Source organism: Schistocerca gregaria, chromosome 3, assembly GCF_023897955.1.
Source record: "Schistocerca gregaria isolate iqSchGreg1 chromosome 3, iqSchGreg1.2, whole genome shotgun sequence".
NCBI lineage: Eukaryota > Metazoa > Arthropoda > Insecta > Orthoptera > Acrididae > Schistocerca > Schistocerca gregaria.
In genome coordinates, this window is record NC_064922.1 from 442,369,353 (window position 1) to 442,390,708 (window position 21,356).

Consider the following 21,356-nt stretch of genomic DNA (forward strand, 5'->3'; position numbering starts at 1 on the left):
CAGTGAAACACCAAAGAAATGATAGAAAAAGTTAACAAACCGAAATTAATGGCTTGGAAGGAACAGTCAGAAAAAATTTAAGAACTGATAATACTTGGGCAACTCCCGGGAGAAAGAAAAGAGATGGCGGGACGTGACATGCTACATGTATAGAAGAAAGAATGAAAGCACGGAAAAAATTTAACACCCATCCAAAAAATGGTAAGAATTTAAAAAAGTTACATTAGGGTTCTTCGAATATGATCACTAGAGAAAAGAGTTACAAAAATAACAGATTGAAGAATGGAAAGAATCTAAAAAGTTACATAAGGCTTCTTCGAAAATAATTACTAGAGAAAAAAAGGTTACGGAAATAACAGATTGAAGATGATTAAAGATGACTTCAAAGAAATAACAAACGCAACTTTTGCAGACCATTTAGAGAAAATATGACAGGATATCATCTAATGAGCTTATGCTTCGGAAAACAAGATTGTAACACTAGAGACAAACTCGGGAAAGAACTGTGACCTATTAATACAATACTTTGGCACACTACACAACTATGATGAAATGACACAGAGACTACTGTTTGAAAAACCACAAACTCACCGAGATTCCAAACCTCCCAACACATAATAAAACTATTTCAAAATTAAAGAACACCGGGAGAAAATGGATTTATTTCGTAATTCTGGAAATTATATTACGAAAACATCATACCTAAGAACACAGAAACATCGGTAACATTTGGGAAACAGGAATGGTACATGAAGAATAGAAGTCAGCTCTATTACTGCCCATACACAAGAAAGAAGACAAAACAGACCCTAAAAACTATAGAGGAATTTCACTTCTCCACGTCAATATAAAATTTTGTTCAAGACCATTTAAAATCGTTAGAGCCTAAGATACATTCAACGACAGGAGAATACCAAGGAGGGATCAGGCAACTTATTTTGTGTGCCTGAGTAAGATACTTACAAAGTAAATATCCAGGAACACAGCGGTAGCATTTGTCGACAAGAATACCTGCGACCCCATGGATAGAAAAACACTCTTCAACACACTGGAAGAAATGAATGTGGGCAGCAAGACCAGAAAGGTAATCGAGAATACATTAACAAATACTACATTCAAAATGTAGATCATGGGAGAGATGTCGGAACCATTCGAAATCAAGACAGGTGTGAGACAGGGAGATGGCCTATCAGCCTTTCTATTTAACTCAGTAACGGGGAAAATAACCAGGACATGGGGCAAAGGAGTCAATTGTATAAAGTTAGTGTGACTTAAGGATAGAACCGCCTACATAAAATGTCTGCTCTCTGCTGATGATACACCCACCATAACAAATGAAAGAAAAGAAGCTCTAGAGATACGAGATCTCAGCCAAAACAGAACTTCCGATCTCATATGAAAAACCAGCACACGGGCACAAAATCCACAGACGGGCACTCGTTGGGAACCAAGTAGGGAAAGAAAACAAAAGTAGGATCTTTATAACACCTAGCAGAGATTACACAGAAAAGGGCCGAAATCTATATACAATGAAAAAAATGAATCTCATAACTGCTGAAAGTATTCAGACTTTCGCGGAACCAGTATAACATAAGAAGTTATAGTACAGAGGTTTTTCATGAGGCCTTGTATGCCTATGTAACAACAGTAACCAAAGGCGGAACTAATATCAAAGAGACAGAAAAATAAGAGAGATAAATACTGAGAGAAAACTTCGGACCGTTTCAGAAGGAGGAGATCTATAAAGAAACAGACAGGAGAACTGTACGAAGAGACAGAGACGATTACAAATAATATCAGGAGGAAATGGTAAATTTCTAAGGAAATATGTTAGAATGAACGAAGACTGATAGATAAACGTTTTAATGTAGTGATGACTAATATACTGAAACCATCTGCGTATAGGAAACCATGGGAGACCTCAAGAAACATCCTACAGAAGACATGACAGACAGAAAAAAAAAGTAGAGAAAACATCAGAGCATCTGAGTAAGAGTAAAATGAGTCAAAGAAGCAGGCAAGAATTGGACAGAAGAGAGGAAGAAGAAATAAAGTAAATATATGTAAGGTTTTTAGGACAAAAGAAGAAAGACATAGAAGAAAAGGCCTTGAAATTTATGTTTTAATGCTCTCCCAAAAGGGAACTGCTGCTGCTGGTTTTAATTGTAATAGTAATATTAATAATAATAGTAATAGTAATTACAGTAATAATAATGATGATTATAATAATAGTAGCGAAAAAAGTATGTGCACTCTGACTTAACCACGTGATTCTTCCCCTACTATGAATAAAAAACTAAAATGAAATTAACCCTTGCGTTTATTCCATAGAAAACAGATGTCAGAGAATGACGATTTGGTATCGCAGTAATCTCATGGGCGAAAAGTATCTTCCATCAATATAATGTATGGATTCAATAGTGGAGGATAAGACAAGCATTGCAGACTCGAGCCTGCACTTTCTTTTCCATTATTATATGTGATGTTGAAGAGAGAGGCAAAGCTGATAGTCACCTAGAGAGGATTTAGGACCATAGGGCGCGGTGAGAGTACAAAGTGAACCTCAGCAAGACACTGGACGTCACCTGAATAACAAACGTATCCCCGGCATTGCAACAGTTCTACAACTGCCCGAGTCGATTGTTGTTTGAAAAAATGGCTCTGAGCAGTATGGGACTTAACATCTACGGTCATCAGTCCCCTAGAACTTAGAACTACTTAAACCTAACTAACCTAAGGACAACACACAACACCCAGCCATCACGAGGCAGAGAAAATCCCTGACCCCGCCGGGAATCGAACCCGGGCGCGGGAAGCGAGAACGCTACCGCACGACCACGAGATGCGGGCGATTTTGTTTGAGTGGCAAGTGAAAACACGAAGGAACAACAACAGTTAAACAAAGACACGGCAGACCTCAAGCACTGACGATTATGGATCGTCTAGTTTGTGGAGGTTACTGTAAAAAATCGCGGAAAAGTTCTCTCGTCAGTTCTATAGTTCTACCTACAGTCCACCTAGTACAATGACCGTGCGTAGGGAGTTAAAGGCATAGAATGGTGGACCAGCCACGTAAAATACATCTGTGAAAGTGGTATGGTAAAGGCGATTACGTAGTTGCATATGTTTTACCTAAGAGCTGCTATAATTTCTGTTTAACAGTAACAGAGCTGAATACTATAATACACTTATGGAAATAAACCGCAACACTAAAAAGTAATTAACGTAAAGTGCTAAAATTTTGGGAATAGAGTTGTCTAGATAACATATTTAAGTGATTAACAATGCAAGATCACACTTAATGTAAGCGCGAGCTAAGCCAGTGCAAATGTGATATACTGGTAAATTAATAACCCAAACAACCGCCAAAATGCTAAACGCAAGCATGCAAACATGCATGCTTTGTGTTGTACAGATATCGGATCTCAATTTGCAACATGGTGTTGTATGCTGTTGCATTTGCTCAGGTCAATACAGGGGCGGTTAATGCTGTTTGTGAAGGACGCTGGAGATGTCGTCCAGGGATGTCCAATATGCGTTCATCTGGAAACAGATTTGGTGATGGAGCACGTTAACGCAATGTGTCATGTCGGCACACACTAGAACACGATGGGTTACAACAGCGGTATGGTGGCGACAGTTATCCTGATGGAAAACACTCCCTGGAATGTTGTTAATGAATGGCAGCACAACATATCGGATCGCCAGATCGACGTACAAATTGTCAGTCGGGGTGCATGTTACAACCACGATAGTGCTCCTGCTGTCACTTGAGGTAACACAGCAGACAATAGCTCCACATGTCGGTCCTGTGTGACTCGACGCAGACAGGTTGGTAACAGTCCTCATTCTCGGCAACACACAGCGATCAGAGACTCCGAGGAAGAACCAGGTTTCACCAGCAACGACAACAGACCTCCACTATGTCCTCAAATAAGCACTCGCCTGACGCCACTACAAGGGGCAAATGGCGTTGGTTTGGGGTCAGTGGAATGCACGCTACAGGGCGTCTGGCTCGGAGCTGTCCTTGAAGTAACCGATTTGTAACAGTTCGTTGGGTCAGTGCGGTGTCAACTGCAGCTCAAATTGCGGCGGCAGATGCATACTACGCGACAGAGCCGTATGCCGAACATGAGGGCCTTCCTTCTCGGTAGTTCTGTCCGGAGCCGGGTCATCTTGCGACTGCACATTCTTCTGACCACTACTGCCAGCCATCATGTACAGTGGCTACGTTCCTGCCAAGTCTTTCTGCAGTATCGCAGAAAGAACATGCAGCTTCGCGTAGCCCTATTAAGCGGCCTCGTTCAAATTCGATGTTGATAATGGTGTCTTTGCCGGCCGCGGTGGTATCGCGGTTCTAGGCGCGCAGTCCGGAACTGTGCGACTGCTACGTTCGCAGGTTCGAATCCTGCCTCGGGCATGGATGTGTGTGATGTCCTTAGGTTAGTTAGGTTCAAGTAGTTCTAAGTCCTAGGGTAATGATGACCACAGCAGTTGAGTCCCATAGTGCTCAGAGCCATTTGAACCATTTTTTTTTAATGGTGTCTTTATCGACTCATACGCGTTCTTGGTTACACAACTCAACACGTCCCATCACAAAAGCAACAGACACTCTTGCCCCTTGGAGCGTGTATTTACAGCAAACGTGATTTGCATCCTTATAGTGGCGCTACTAACCCCATTCTTATGCGACTCGGGCAAGATTTCAACAGACATGATGTGTCGGATTTAGAAACATGCCCTCAATCAATCGTTTGTGTCGCAAATTTCCATTTTGGCATTGTGATTTTTTCCCATCAATGTATACAGTCCAAAACTGGTAAACAGAAATTATATGAAGATCTAGAATATTACAACGGAAGACACTAATAACTTCACTATATGGGCAGCAGTGTTACAGTGCATTAAATTATGATACTATTCGTACACGTAACCGCAGTGTTGCCATATCCATTTTTCGGCGTCTATTTTTGTACCGAAAATATTTATGGGGCGAAATTTGTTACCGACGTTTTCGTATCGCCAGAAGCAAAGCATTCAGGCTGTATAGCTTCAGAGCGCGAATATACGAGAGCGTGCTCAAAATTAATGCCTTATAATTGACATCTACATCTACCTAGATACTCCGCAAGCCAATGTGCGGTGCGTGGCGAAAGGTACCTTGTGCCTCTGCTCTCTATTTCCCCTCTTGTTCCACTTGCAAAACAGAGCGAGGGAAAAACGACTGTCCATATGGCTCCGCATGAGTCCTAATTTCTCGTGGTCCTAACCCGCATTGTGTGTTAGCGGCAGTAGAAACGTTCGGCAGTCAGCTTCAAATGCCGGCTCTCTAAATTTTCACAACAGTATTTCGCGAAAGGACGTTGCCTTACCTCTAGGGATTCCCATATTTCCATTTGAGCTCCCGAAGCTTCTCCATAACACTGTGCTGTTCGAACCTACTGGTAACAAATACAGCATTAACTTACAGTTTTCGGCATTTAGAGCTAGCTGATATTCATCACACCAACCGTAAATAAATCGTCTTATATTTTCCTACAGTTACTCAACTTCGACACGTTATCGTACACCAAAGCATCGTCTGCAATCAGCCACAGATTGATGCCCACCCAGTCCGCCAAATCACTTATGATTCAGAGAACACTGGTCCTGTCACACTTTCCTGGATACTCTTGACGGTACCCTAGTCTCTGGCGAACACTCGCCATCGAGGAAAACATAGTGGATTCTATTACTTAAAAAGTCTTCGAGCCACTCACATATCTGTAAACTTATTCCGTACTCACGTACCTTCGTTAACAGCCCGGAAATGTCAAATGCTTCCCGGAAATCTAGAAATGTGGAATCTACCTATTGCCCTTCCTCCATAGTTCGCAGTGTAGCCTGTGAGGAAAGGGTAAACTGAGTTTCGCAGGAGCAATGTTTTCTATAACCTTGATTATTCGTAAACATAAACTTCTCGGTCTCAGAAAGTTTATTGTATTCGAAATGAGAATGTGTTAAAGGAATGTGCAGCACACCAAAGTTAGCGATATCGCTCGGTAATTTTGCGGGTTCGTTCTTTTACCCTTCTCTTTTTTTCTAGTCGCTTCAGGATAAATGCAGACTAGGTAAGGGGCCAGTGCCGCAGAGTATCCATCCAGACGTGGTGATTTATTCGTTTTCAAATCTTTCAGTTGTTTCTGTACGCCAGGGATGGTTATTCCTATATCGTCCATCCGGGAGACGGTTCGATGGTCAAATGTTTGTACGATTCTCCTATGTGAACAATTTATTGAACATTAAATTTAAATCTTCGGTTTTTGTTTTCCTATCTCCACTGCCACACCAGAACGGACAACAAGGAACTAAATGGAAACCTTAAACCCCGTTAGCAATTTTACATAGAACCAAATTTTCTCGAGTTCTCGTCGGCCGAGGTGGGCGAGCGGTTCTATGCGCTACAGTCTGGAACCGTGCGACCGCTACGGTCGCAGGCTCGAATCCTGCCTCGGGCGTGGATGTGTGTGATGACTTTAGGTAGTTAGGTTTAATTAGTTTTAAGTTCTAGGGGACTGATAACGTTAAGTCCCATAGTGCTCAGAGCCATTTGAAACACTTTTTCTCGGGTTCTTTTCCTATCTTTTGCTAAGTTGCGACAGTAGTAGTTGTATGCTTTGCGCATAGATCTTTCCACAGACGTACGAATCACTATTAACGTTTACTTCTCGTCATTTAAACGTTCTCTTTTGAACCGAGGGAGCACCAGCCTCTGATTCGTCATCATCTTCCCAATTTAGTTATTAAACAATGGTGGGTCTTTCTCATACTTTATCCACTTACTAGGCACATGGCCACGATTTATAATCTGCTTAAATTCCGGACATGATTTCTCTACGCCCATCTTATTGGAACGAAGTCACTTTACTGTATAGGCGAGAGGCTTACGACTCTTTATCTGCTCTATCTAGCAGAAACACCCTTCTAGGCTTCCTGACTCATTTATTAACTTCCCTAATCATTATTGTTATAATGTCATGACGATCGCTAATCCCAACTTCTGTACTGACACTGTCAATACGGTCCGGCCTATATGTAGCTACAAAGTCTAAGCTATTTCTATTGTGTGTGGGTTCCAGAGCTAGCTGCTAGCTGCTGAAGACATTTTCCAGAATCGCGTTTAAAAGCATTTCGCATGACTCTCACTGTTCCACCTACACTGTTTCATGCGGCCAAATAACTTCGCAGTCAGCTTCGACCGTAATATAGATAATATTTTTGTGTAACGCAATGAACACACTCCCTTCTACGACCTCTAATCTGTCTCTCCTATATACGTTCAACGACCCGTTGAATATCTCAAAGCTTTCTAGTTAGGTCTTAGCCATACCTCGGTCCCAAGAGTAATTTGGACGCAAGAACTTACCTGGAGGGCTGTAAATTCGGGAACTTTACTACGAAAAAAATGACTCTGAGCACTATAGGACTTAACTTCTAAGGTCATCAGTCCCCTAGAACTTAGAACTATTTAAACCTAACTAACCTAAGGACACCACACACATCCATGCCCGAGGCAGGAGTCGAACCTGCTACCGTAGCGGTCGCGCGGTTCCAGACTGTAGCGCCTAGAACCGCTCGGCTACAACGGCCGGCTACTACGAAGACTTCGACAGTTTAGTGACACAATTTCGACAGTAGAAGTGCCTTTACTCTGTACGCCGTCTGAACTCTGTTGCTGCGTATTAAGTGGCGACTGTTCGTCAGAACACCTCAAACTACCGTGTAGCCTACCTGCACTCCACAACTACTTTTCTATCCGAGTAGTTGCTTCCTTTGTATAGTGCACCTCTGTGTTAACAAGCGGAGGCTTACAAATACCACACGACAACGGAAGTCTAGAGATCTGCAACCAAGACCGTCACAGAGTCGAAGAAACCTTTGGTAGAGATCCTCCATTCGGCTCCAAACCAAAGGACTCCGACCTACTCTGGGAATAATGCTACAAATTACGAGCTCTGCTTGCGCCCCGATTGCGAGGCCAGCAGTCTTCACCACCTCCGTCAGCGGCCTCTATGAATGGAGGATGACCTAAGAACCCATGCTACAGGTGTTGTCAATGCCAATGTGAACAACAACATTCAGATGACTGTACCCTGCATTATCGATAGCCGCAGGCAACGCTGCCTGCACATCTCAGATGAGGTTCCGCCAGATATACCGAGTGCACACTGGCTTTCTTACCAGCCTTACCTGAACGCTGTCTGTGTAGGAGGCTCCATAATGCTTCTAACGTAGGAGCTCCAGATAGCTAGTAACTGCCCCCCCCCCCTCCCTCGTCAGCGTGCCTGAGCACGGACCCTGCTGAAGGAGTGGCCACCTGGCCCACTCGTCGGTTAATGGGTGAAGCCAGGCGGCCAGTCTCTATATTATACGTGCTCCTCGAGCGACGCGAACACGTTACTACCCGCCACTCACCCTGCTGTGAGGGCGGATCAACCGTGTCTTGTGCGCTGGGAGGTGCCTCGGAAGCAGATCCAAGCAAAACAAGCGACACCTCAGATGTCTCATGCAACGCGCCAGATTCTCCGCCTCCGTCACATCCCGAGGGAACCAGCCTGAAGGTGACTGACCGTAGCCAAAAGCGCATTCAGCTGTTCGTGAAGTGCGGCCAGCTCCTCCTGCATCCGCACGCAGCGTGCACACATCCTAACCATCCTAGCAAGGTTAACTGAAGAAGTAAACTATAAAAACAGACAGAATCCTAGATATGCAACTTACAAATCCACTGATTTGTCACCGATGGACGCTGATGTAGCTCTCTGTTCAGTGAGCAACTACTGCGGAACAGACTGAATGGATTTAGACTTGCAAAAACTCGAGAGTAAACCTCTTAAACAGAAAACCACGCAGGAAATTTAATAAGTACACTATGAGGAAAACGCTGAAAAAGATAAACACTTAATAAGTTGCTCTGTTGATGTATATGAACCAAAAGCTGACTGAGGATGTTTTATGTGAAAACTCTTAAGACTTTTTAAATAAAACAAACTTTCTTAATAATCCTACATCTTCATTTTTGATCTCTACATCTGAACGTAGTCATCCTGGTGACAATACGTTTATCCCAACCAGAAATCAGTTTATCGATACCGTCACTGTAGAATGTTCCACTGTATTGACGGAGCCTCAGTCTCACTGCTTCATCACTATGAAAGACTTCGAAGGTGTCCTTTAAATTTTGGAAACGGAAGAAAATCGTTTGGCGCCAAATCGGTACTGTATTGAGAATGGTCGATGACAGTTAACCCAGGGCGTCCGGAGACGTAGCAGAACTTGAGTGTGGTCTGGCATTGTAACGGCGAAGGGGAGACTGCAGAGACTGCACCGTGTGTGGACGAATATCTTCCAATTCGAAACTCGATTACAATACGCTGTTTCTCACTCACCGACAAAGTTACGTCACACACCGCCATGTTTCACGCTAGTACTCGAAGCCCTCTAGCGAAAGAAGGCTGCAATATATAGACATGAGGAATAAGGAATTAGAATGATGGTGAGGTTCGTTTTATTTCAAAAGCTTTAAGATTTTTCACATAAAAAACTGGGTCGAATTACGTTTCAGCAAGCCCTACTAATATTTCATAAATATTATAAAAGTCCTAGTAAACCGAGGAACTTTGCAAAGTATAGTTGAGTTATGAAAGACAAGAAGGAAACAGTTAAAATAGATTTTGGTCATAACGTGAATTGGAAGACAACAGTGTGTAGAGGGTTGTTTGGGGGAGGAGACCAGACAGTGAGGTCATCGGTCTCACCAGATTAGGGAAGGACGGGGAACGGAAGTCGGCCGTGCCCTTCCAAAGGAACCATCCCGGCATTTGGCTGGAGCGATTTAGGGAAATGAAGGAAAACCAAAATCAGGATGGCCGGAGGCGTGATTGAACCGTCCAGTGTGCTAGCCACTGCTTCACCTCGTCAGTGTGTAGAAGGAAAAAAAAATGACTAAGCACTATGGGACTTAACTTCTGAGGTCATCAGTCCCCTAGAACTTAGAACTACTTAAATCTAACTAACCTAAGGACATCACACACATCCATGCCCGAGGCAGGATTTGATCCTGCGACCGTAGCGGTCACGTGGTTGCAGTCTGTAGCGGCTAGAACCGCTTGGCCACACAGGCCAGAACGAATTAAATGAAAGTTAAAGTTCGATACTGATACGTGATAATGTGTTTGGTTTGTGAGTACTCACTCGCTGTACAAATGTAGTGATTTAGACGACTGGCTTGCGTGTACATCTGCAAACACTCTTGAGAAGGAGATGCTATTAGCGTAGAGCGTTTGATGTCGACGTTTGTGCAATAAATGTCTTGCATTCCATAAAACTGTAACCACGGAAATATTTCTAATTCCGGTCTAGCACACGTATCATTTCTCGTGGCAACGAACTTTAGAGTGAAGGATGCATAATGATTCTACTGTACGATAATCCAGTAATTCAGGCGTGTGCTTAATTCTGGATAGCTGTGCTATACGACATCTTGTTAGTGAAAAGTACAGTACGTATCCTCAGTGGTTGCCACATAACAAAGCACTACACTCTCTAGCACACGAAATGTTCTGGCTGATACTGAGTAACAATGTTCCGTTACTCACGTACTCGCTGTGTTAACTGGAGGAGCAAGGACACGTGTCCACGCGAAATCCCTGATACAGGGATTATCTCCCACTCCATACGTAGCGAGCGTGAACGGAAAGAGACGAAAAAAAAAAACAACTGGAATAACTCGGGAAAAAATCACGCTTTTTGTAATTCCGATCTGCTTCTATTAGAATCAGCGCTGCCTTTGGAGCGGAAATAATATCCCCAGCGGACTCATTACTATGTATAAAATACGTACACGTCCCGGCGTCCAATTAACCGCGCAACGCCGCGCCACGCTAACACACTGCCCTGCGTCATGTCGGCCATTGCTGGAATGGCGGAAGGCAGCATCGTGGGAGCAATGCCAGCCCCGCGAATTCCACCCACGCTTAGGCTGCTTGTACGAGAGCCACTGCACGGTAACGTAAACGTGCATCACAGCAGGGTACAGCTTCTCTCGTCGCACCTCACTAAGACGGTATAATAAGCTACTTCAATGCAATTCCTCTTATTGTCTCCCGACTAGAAAGTATCAGGTACGGTCCAGTGCATATCGGTCCGCAAGCGAGACGCTTACAAGATAATTGCGGATGTGTAGTTACAAGCCGCTAGTGACTTTCAGTATGAAATATAGTCCTGTTTGGTACAAATACACTGTACAGGATGGGCGTATAGGCAGGCGGTTGGCGTTAAGGAACGATTAGAATTATTTTTAGAGAAAGGCCATTTATTGGCTAAAGCACGTCGAAAGTGGTTACATAGGCGTAGGGAGGTGAGGGTGAGCGAAAGCTTAGAGTTTCGCGAAACATTGTTTGCGAAGCTACCGAAAGTGGTTGTCTGCCAAAACTAAGTCCACAGTGCCGCAGCACCGGGAGAAGCAGGAGATGTTCACTGCTATAGGGCGCGCATCCGACTCGCGGGTGAGCAAGAATACAAGGGAGCGGGCCCGGCGACGGGCGGCCGGGTATATTCGACGCACCACGCGGCTACCTCCGCCCCGATTGGTCAGGACCGAGCAAAACGTGCGGGCGCCATGGAACATTTGCCTGCTAAGCGACGCCTAGGGCGGCGTTACTTCGTAAGCATATGAGAGGGGCGCGTGTCCAAGGTGCCCTTCCTCGGTGCTGACTTCCTGTTACTAGACCGTGGGACGAAAGAATTTAGAGGCAGCTAACACTGCCGACCGTGGCTTGGCCGCAATGGAAAAATGAGGTTACCGTTTGGAGGTTCAAATAATAAAGTAAAATCCTTTATTGTCTGGCTCATCCTTTACATCAGTGAAGAAAAAAAAATCACAACACTAAAAATAATTGATGTAGAGTAATGAAACTTCAGGAATATATTTGTCTAGGTAACATATTTAAAAGATTAACTCTGCAAGATCACACAGCCTAGGCGCGAGATAAGCGACTGCAAATGTAAATGTTGGGACATTAATAACCTGTGTAGCCGCTAGAATGATGGAAACATGCATATAAACGCGCGTCCGTTGTGTTGCACATGCGCTGTACGTCAGTTTGAGGGATGGAATTCCAAGACTGTTGCACATGGTCGATCAATATACAGGGTGTTTCAAAAATTGACCTATATATTTGAAACGGCAATAAAAACTAAACGAGCAGCGATAGAAATACACAGTTTGTTGCAATATGCTTGGGACAGCAGTACATTTTCAGGCGGACAAACTTTCGAAATTACAGTAGTTACAATTTTCAACAACAGATGGCGCTGCAAGTGATGTGAAAGATATAGAAGACAACGCAGTCTGTGGGTGCGCCATTCTGTACGTCGTATTTCTGCTGTAACCGTGTGCTGTTCACAACGTGCAAGTGTGCTGTGGACAACATGGTTTATTCCTTAGAACAGAGGATTTTTCTGGTGTTGGAATTCCACCACCTAGAACACAGTGTTGTTGCAACAAGACGAAGTTTTCACCGGAGGTTTAATGTAACCAAAGGACCGAAAAGCGATACAATAAAGGATCTGTTAGAAAAATTTCAACGGGCTGGGAACGTGACGGATGAATGTGCTGGAAAGGTAGGGCGACCGCATACGGCAACCACAGAGGGCAACGCGCAGGTAGTGCAGCAGGTGATCCAACAGCGGCCTCGGGTTTCCGTTCGCCGTGTTGCAGCTGCGGTCCAAATGACGCCAACGTCCACGTATCGTCTCATGCGCCAGAGTTTACACCTCAGCGGCAACCCCTCAGCGCCGCTACCATTGCTGCACGAGAGACATTCGCTAACGATATAGTGCACAGGGTTGATGACGGCGATATGCATGTTGGCAGCATTTGGTTTACTGACGAAGCTTACTTTTACCTGGACGGCTTCGTCAATAAACAGAACTGCCGCATATGGGGAACTGAAAAGCCCCATGTTGCAGTCCCATCGTCCCTGCATCCTCAAAAAGTACTGGTCTGGGCCGCCATTTCTTCCAAAGGAATCATTGGCCCATTTTTTAGATCCGAAACGATTACTGCATCACGCTATCTGGACATTCTTCGTGAATTTGGGGCGGTACAAACTGCCTTAGACGACACTACGAACACCTCGTGGTTTATGCAAGATGGTGCCCGGCCACATCGCACGGCCGACGTCTTTAATTTCCTGAATGAATATTTCGATGATCGTGTGATTGCTTTGGGCTATCCGAAACATACAGGAGGAGGCGTGGATTGGCCTTCCTATTCGCCACACATGAACCCCTGTGACTTCTTTCTGTGGGGACACTTGAAAGACCATGTGTACCGCCAGAATCCAAAAACAATTGAACAGCTGAAGCAGTACATCTCATCTGCATGTGAAACCATTCCGCCAGACACGTTGTCAAAGGTTTCGGGTAATTTCGTTCAGAGACTACGCCTTATTATTGCTACGCATGGTGGATATGTGGAAAATATCGTACTATAGAGTTTCCCAGACCGCAGCGCCATCTGTTGTTGACAATTGTAACTACTGTAATTTCGAAAGTTTGTCTGCCTGAAAATGTACTGTTGTCCCAAGCATATTGCAACAAACGGTGTATTTCTATCGCTGCTCGTTTAGTTTCTATTGCCGTTTCAAATATACCGGTCATTTTTGAAACACCCTGTATATTACGCGAGGGATGCCCAAAGACACCCGGTAAGACCTCTGTCACGAATACAAGGTAAATAAGTAATTGTGGTCCGGACCTACAACGTGGTCATCAGTGCGACCTCCCCACACATTGACAGGAAACCGATGTTTTTGGTGTTGGGTATGTAGCCCTCGAGGTTTTCCTTCCATCCAATCATGCCTGTTTCTGGTGTTGAACAAGCCGCCCTGATTAAGGAGTGCTCATAAGAAAACAGGATATGTCGTAGTAATTGGGGCTCCTACCTAATTTGTTCGAACAGGCACGGCAAAAACTGACACGACGAGGGAAGCCTTCTGGAGTTTTTAGGGATGAAGGTGCTCATCGTACAGAACGTGCCACACTGCCATTTGGTTCACACGCATGGTGTGTAGCACAGCTGAAATGGTCTTAGAAGGTTGTTCTGCAAAATGCTGATATACAGTTGCTTACAATTCTGGTTTGCGGCATGTCCGTGATAATCCAGAATGAAGACTTTTAGAACGAAACCTGCAGGTTTCACTCAAACTCCTCTACAGTCCTGCTGGATAGTGGTGGTAAGTTCGGGACCAAGCTACTGAGGTCATCGGTCCCTAGGCTTACACACCACTTAAGCTAAGGACAGCACACACACTCATGCCCGAGGGAGGACTCCTACCTCCGAAGGGGGAAGTCGCGCAAACCGTGGCAAGGTGACATGACCGAGCGGCTACCTACTGTTAATGTTTGTCCTGGATGACGCTGGTGTTTGTCGATGTCCCACATGTGTCTGATTAGAGACAGACTTTGCGATCGAGAGGTTATGTGGGGGAACGTTATCCTGCTGGGAAACACCTACTCAGGGAATGTTGTTCATAAATGGCAGACCAATAGTTCGAAATCATGAATGACGGCCATATTTGCAGTCAGGATACGTGGAATTAACTGAAGCGTGCTCCTGCTCTCATACTAAATTACACCCCGGACATAACTCCAGGTGTCAAAAAAATGTTAAAATGTGTGTGAAATCTTATGGGACTTGACTGCTAAGGTCATCAGCCCCTAAGCTTACACACTACTTAACCTAAATTATCCTAAGGACAAACACACACATCCATGCCCGAGGAAGGACTGGAACCTCCGCCGGGACCAACCGCACAGTCCAAGATTGCAGCGCCCTAGGCCGCTCGGCTAATCCCGCTCGTCTTAGCCCGCAGACATGTTAGTTGCAGGCCCTCAGCTGACCTCCTCCTAACCTACATATGGCCATCACTTGCACTGAGGCAGAACCTGCGTTTATCAGAAAAAAAAAACACTCTGTCCTCCTATGAGCTTTCGCTTTACACCATAGTGATCGCAAATAGCGGTGGTTTGTCGTCAGTGTAATGCAGGCTACAGCGTGTCTGACTCGAAGCTGTCTTGAAGGAACAGGTTTGTAACAGTTCGTTGCCGCTGCCGATACGATACAATGTGCCACAGCCAATATCTAACACGATGCTATCCAGAGGCTGCTCTTCTTGTGATCGTACAGTTTCGTGACCGCCGCTGCCAGCAATCAAGTATACTCCTGCCAAGTCTCTCTGCAGTATCGCAGGCGAAACATACAGCTTCTCGTAACCTTATTACACGACCTCGTTCTTACTGTGAGGTGCTGATAATAGCGTCTTTGTCGCCTTGAAGGCTTCTTGACTAACATCAGCACACCACGTCCAATCACGACCGTTACAGTGTGGACGTACGGTAAACTAGCGCCACTCACACGCGATTGGTGCGAGATTTGAATAGACGTCATCTTTCAGATGTAGAAAAAATGCCTGTTAACCTTCATGTAAATCGCGCAACTCCTTGTTGGTGTTGCGATTCTCCTTCCGTCGGTGTATATTTACAGCTCTAGATGAAGATGTTATTTCATTCTCGATGGACATGTGTCGTCATTTCTATTACACCTTCACTAAGAGTGCGAGGTGGGCATTCAAGATGACAATAGACTCGTTCACAGGCATGCACGCATGCTTTCCTGGTTTTAAGAACATTCGGCAACTCTATTGCACTTCGACTCTCCCTCCAACTTACAGGAAATTCCGTCTTACCAGAGTGAAAATCTTTCTCAACGTGAAGAACAGCTCACTAAGGGCCTCACTAAGCTTTATGAATATTTGGAGACATGGCGAATTACACTAATATTTCTAAAACAGAACTATTTTCCCATCCCTCTAAACCTCTAACATCCGAAAAGATCAGCACACGGTTCGGCCCTCAAAGCATAGTCAAATACAACGACAGACAAAAATATCTTGATGTCATATGAGAGAGAACGCTGACACACCTTTAATACAGGGTGCCAGAGGAGAAATAATCAATATTCACGGAAATGAAAGGAACGATCATTGGAAATGAAAAAAAGTCTAGTAAACATGGGCTCTAAAATGCATACCTTTCAAAATAGTGAAAAGTACCGAACTATCAGTTTAATAAGTCACGGCTGCAAACTACTGACACGCATTCGTAACAGACGAATGGAAAAACTGGTAGAAGCCGAGATTGGAGAAGACCACTTCGGATTCCGTAGAAATGTTGGAACACGTGAGGCAATACTGATCTTACGACTTATCTTAGTAGGTAAATTAAGGGAAGGTAAATCTACGTTTCTAGCATTTGTAGATTTAGATAAAGCTTTGACGTGTTGACTGAAATACCCTCTTCCTAATTCTGAAGGTCGCAGGGGTCAATTAAAGGGAGCGAAAGGCTATTTACAATGTGTACAGGAACCGAATGGCCGTTATAAGAGTCGAGGGGCATGAAAAGGAAACAGTGGTTGAGAAGGTAGTGAGACAGTGTTGACCCTACTCCTGATGTTATTCAATCAGTGTATTGAGCAAGCAGTGAAGGAAACAAAAGAAAAATTTGGAGTATGATTAAAATCTATGGAGAAGAAATAAGAACTTTCACATTTGCCACCGACTTTACAATTCTGTCAGAGACAGCAAAGGACCTGGAAGAGGTTGAACGGAATAGACAGTGTCTTGAAAGGAGGATGGATGTACGATGAACGTCAAGAATGGATAATGGAATGCAGTCAAATTAAATCAGGTGATGCTGAAATAATTAGATTAGGAAATGAAAAACTTGAAGTAGTAGATGAGTTTTGCTATCTGGGAAGCAAAATAACTGATGATGGTTGAAGTAGAGAGGATATAAAACGTAGACTGACTAAGCAAGGAAAGCGTTTCTCAAGAAGAGAAATTTGTTAACATCGAGTATAGATTTAGGTGACAGGAAATCCTTTCTGAAAGTATTTGTTTGGAGTGTAGCTATGTATGTAAGAGAAACATGTGAATAAATAGTTTAGACATGAAGAGAATAGAAGCTTTAGAAACGAGGCGCTACAGAATAATGCTGAAGATCTGATGGGTAGGACGCGTAACTAATGGGGAGGTACTGAATAGTATTGAGGAGAAGAGGAATTTCCGGTACAACTTGACTTGAAGAAGGGATCGTTTGGTAGGACAAGTTCTGAGGCAACAAGGGATCACCACTTCAGTATTGGCGGGAAGCGTGGAGGGTAAAAATCGTACAGGGAGACCAAGAGTTGACTACACTAAGCAGATTCAGAAAAATGTAGGTAGCAGTAGTTACTGGGAGATTATGAGGCTTGCATACAATAAAGTAGCACGGAGACCTGTAACAAATCAGTCTCTGGACTGAAGATATATACACTGCTGACTACTATACTGTAGCTAAAATCCAGACTTGCAGTAAAATAGAAAGTGAATCGCGAACTGATTGCTGGAATCCTTCGTGTTTGGTCTAGAACGATCATACAGACCTGCACAACAACATGTGAGAGTACGGACGAACGATACGGCAGACGTCTCAGACGAAGATGGATATGAGACTGACAGAACAAATGATACATGTAACGACGACTACATCCCTGTTAGACGCACTGTAGTGCACAAATTGAAATATCACTTTAAACCTGTAACTTGTTTTACATAAGAAAAGAATAGAGTAGTAAACCAGAAACCGTATAGTTCTATGCTTTCCCAAAATATTAAGCCCCAACACTCTCCTTCCCTCTCCTCTTCAATTTAAATGATTATTCTGTAATTTCAGATTTTTTAGATACACGTATTTCATTGATCTGTCAATCGTACAAAAGTCTTAGCTGCTGTGCGGTGCAGGGGAGGATGACTGTCAGTACCCTAAGATTGGTGGGCATCTGTAAAAAGATGTAATGAAAAAATAAGCTTAGGAGGTGAGAGCAGATTCCACTACTGATGTCCACAAGTTATAGGTGCATCTAGTTGAAAGAACCGCTAAACATTATTAACACAACAAAATATTGCTCCAATAATTCTCCTGTCATATTGTATCTAATTAGGAATATTTATTTGAGTTATTATTTTAAGAATTGTTATTGGAGCATCAACGTTACTACTAGGACGACATCATGTCGGATTGCAACAGCGACTGTGGAGTAATTCAAACAGGAAGGAAATCACCAGTGAGTTGCGATTAAATCTGTATTTCACTGCAGTTCTAGATTTCAGCTACAGTATAGCTGTCTCACGCACTGCTGATAGCCACACTGTTTATTCTTGATTATGGAGTAATCGGACACCCCTAGGAAAGGCCTACATGCCACCAACTACCTGGAGGAACCATCGCGGCTGAACCGAAGTTGATCGAACGCCAGGAAGTATTACGGGAACGTGAAAGTGAGGTGCCTGCTGTCAGTCAGTGCACAGCCACACGTTACGTCTTGCCCACACTTCCTATTGGACGCTGCAGACACCAATCGCAGAGCGTGCTCTGTTATCATTTGTTAATTGGTGTGAACCACTTCTGGCTTGAAACTCAGGCTGGTTCTGGAACAAGGGCCAGAATTGTGGACGGACAGTAGTCCTGAACACGAAAGAAAATTTCCTGTTTCCAGTAGGTATTAATCAATACGTCGCGGAAATACTTTCGACACAATAAGGAAAGACAAACTCCCAAGAGAAAATCATAATGCTTTCATCCATGTGGTAGGCAAGGCAAATAATCTGCTTCGAGAACCGGAATCGAAAGTCACACAACCATGTTGACCTCTACAGTAATTCCTTCCAGTAAGAATGATATGTTTAAGTGAAAATACTACGCAGTACCGTATACAGTCATTAAGTTCGTCCGATGTTCAGTAAGGTCGTATTTTATTTAATAAGTGGCAGTTTGGAACCGCACAGGATGTCTTACGGGAGTCAAGGAACGCGAGGTCAATCTCGGCCTTTCATCCGCGGTCCACTCGGTCGTACACAGAAAGAGAGCGAGCTGAATTTCACATTGTACGTCTGTCTGGAACAATTATTGATTTCTTCAGTAGACCCAGCGGACATCAGCACGGAAAGTAAATAATTGTTCTGCGTAACTTCTCCGACATCCAGAATGCACGGCCTCCGGGGACGATAAAAGGTGGCCCGCAGCCACTTCCACGTTTGCCTGTGTCTAACAGCCATCTGGATGTGTCCTGCATGACGGACTGTGCGACTGAGTTTGCTATTTTCACTTTGCCTCAATCAGTAGCCGCCGGAATCCTATTTGGTCTTTCTTCTCATGACTTACATTCTCAGGAACAGTACTATAATACATTACCCGTGGGAATGGCTACGAATACGTCTCTTTTACCGTTGTAGCGTTCATTTGACAATCCTATCTGTTATAAATAGCAGATTTTAGTTCTTCACTTGTCTGTTCTCTCATTCCTACTTCTCTGTTATTACTGATACCTTTTCGAAAATACACATGAGCAGATCATCCATCTTTATCTCGAAGACTGCTGAACAGGTACTGCTGCAAGCATTTTTCCAGAAACTGAGCAAGCGATACTCTAACACGTATGAAACCTACTGCTAGCAATTATGGACCACTGACATTTGAAAAGGGAAGTGGTCATTGCTATGATTACGCTATGGAGTTTGAAACCTTTACCTCTTCTACTTTAGAAATAGTTTGATAAAGACGATGTATCTTGTGCCGCTTTTTACAGTCTTTCGGACTAGTAGGTGATTTATTGATTGATGATATACTATCAGGTATGTTTAAACCATGTTTCCAGTGTCCCACTCTTCGCATGTCGAGAAACTGGGGTAATCTTCGGTTCAGAGAGAGAAGGTGTAGGTAATTCGGTATAGGGTCTACAGTTACCATACAACTGTTAAGACGAGATTGTTTTCATGGTGTTACTTTAGGAAACCCGTCTGCTGTTTTATAACTTCTGACTTCTGAGTAAGTTCACTCTTGTCCCTTTTAGCAAGATAATTTTTCCGAGATACTTGAAAGTATGATGGGTCGAGAAGTTGATAGATAAGTAATTGACAACTATTAAGAATACCTTCCAATGGAGTAATTTAGTACAAATTTACAGAACGAAATTAAAATTGTCAAAATAAAAACGGAAATGAACATAACTACTTGAGAAAAATTACTTATCAAATTGAAAGAGAAAGCTTTACGAGTAATGGTAATTGCTTCATAACCTTCGTTAACAATTCACAATGTGTCACAGAAAAAATAACTGTCTTAGTCTACTTCCACGTCAAGTAATGAAAACCATGATGAAATGAAGACGAAGTAGCGGATGGTGATAATTAAACTTAACGCGTTATAACAAGGAAACTAATACCATACGAGTACAAAACTTGGTAGTATTAATGGCCAGAGTATTGGGTGCAGGATTTCCATGCGTCACAGTTCCGCCCTCCAGCGCCAACTAACTCCATGAAGCATTATTACAATTAATGCTCATCCAATGTGCGCAACAAAGGAGATCGTTAAAAGTAGAAGAGCAGGTACTGAAGTGTGCGCATGCACGACAGACTGGCAGCAGGTGGCGTGATCAGTCTTCGTGATTCATAGTCCCACACACACAACGAGTAGCATTGCACTTGTTGATGTGCCTGCATGAGCTTGGAGAAATGGAGCAGGGCATTACTGGCGAAGCTATGTTATGAAAACAACATAATGCTGCAGCTGCACTTCGAGAATATCGCGTGCTGAAAGGGTTCCGGAAAGATCTTTCTCCACCTGCTGTGCGGAGCATGATGAAGTAGTTCGAATCAACTAGAGAACTGGGCGTCGCTCCTGGAAGAGGCCGACGACCATTTGCACACCAAGTAGTTGATAAAAATCGCTGTTGCTATAGCAGACAACGTTAGCGCAATGCCCGGTCGTCATGCAATTCGCATACTGTGTCACGCCGGTTGAACATCCCGTGCTGCACTGCTTCTAACAAATGGTATCCGAGGAAGATCCATATCGTATAGCAGCTTACGCCTCAGGAAGCACAACAATGTGTCGACTTTGCTCTCCACTTTCTCCCAAGGATTGAAAATGACGAGGGCTGCCCTGTACCATCCCATGGATAAACGAAGCTCATTTTTCTCTGACGGGTGAGGTGAACACACACTATTGCCTAGTGTGGGGATCTTCACCTCCAGTCACTGTGCATGTAGTTCCTCTGTACGGTGAAACCATCACCGTATGGTGTGGCTTAAATGCTACGTTGATCATTGTCCCATTATTTTTTGAACAGGTTGGCGCTCAAGGACCAGAAACGTGCAGGATGACTGATCAGCCTTACTGCGACATGCTTCTCGAGCTTGTCATACCCGCTTTAG

At 43.8% G+C, this 21,356-nt stretch overlaps 1 protein-coding gene across 3 annotated transcripts in view; it reads right to left on the reverse strand.

Annotated features, from left to right (window-relative positions):
- LOC126355137 (UNC93-like protein) overlaps nt 1-21,356 on the reverse strand; it is a 980,883-nt gene that overhangs the window by 226,603 nt on the left and 732,924 nt on the right. The gene's annotated exons all lie outside the window — the stretch shown is intronic.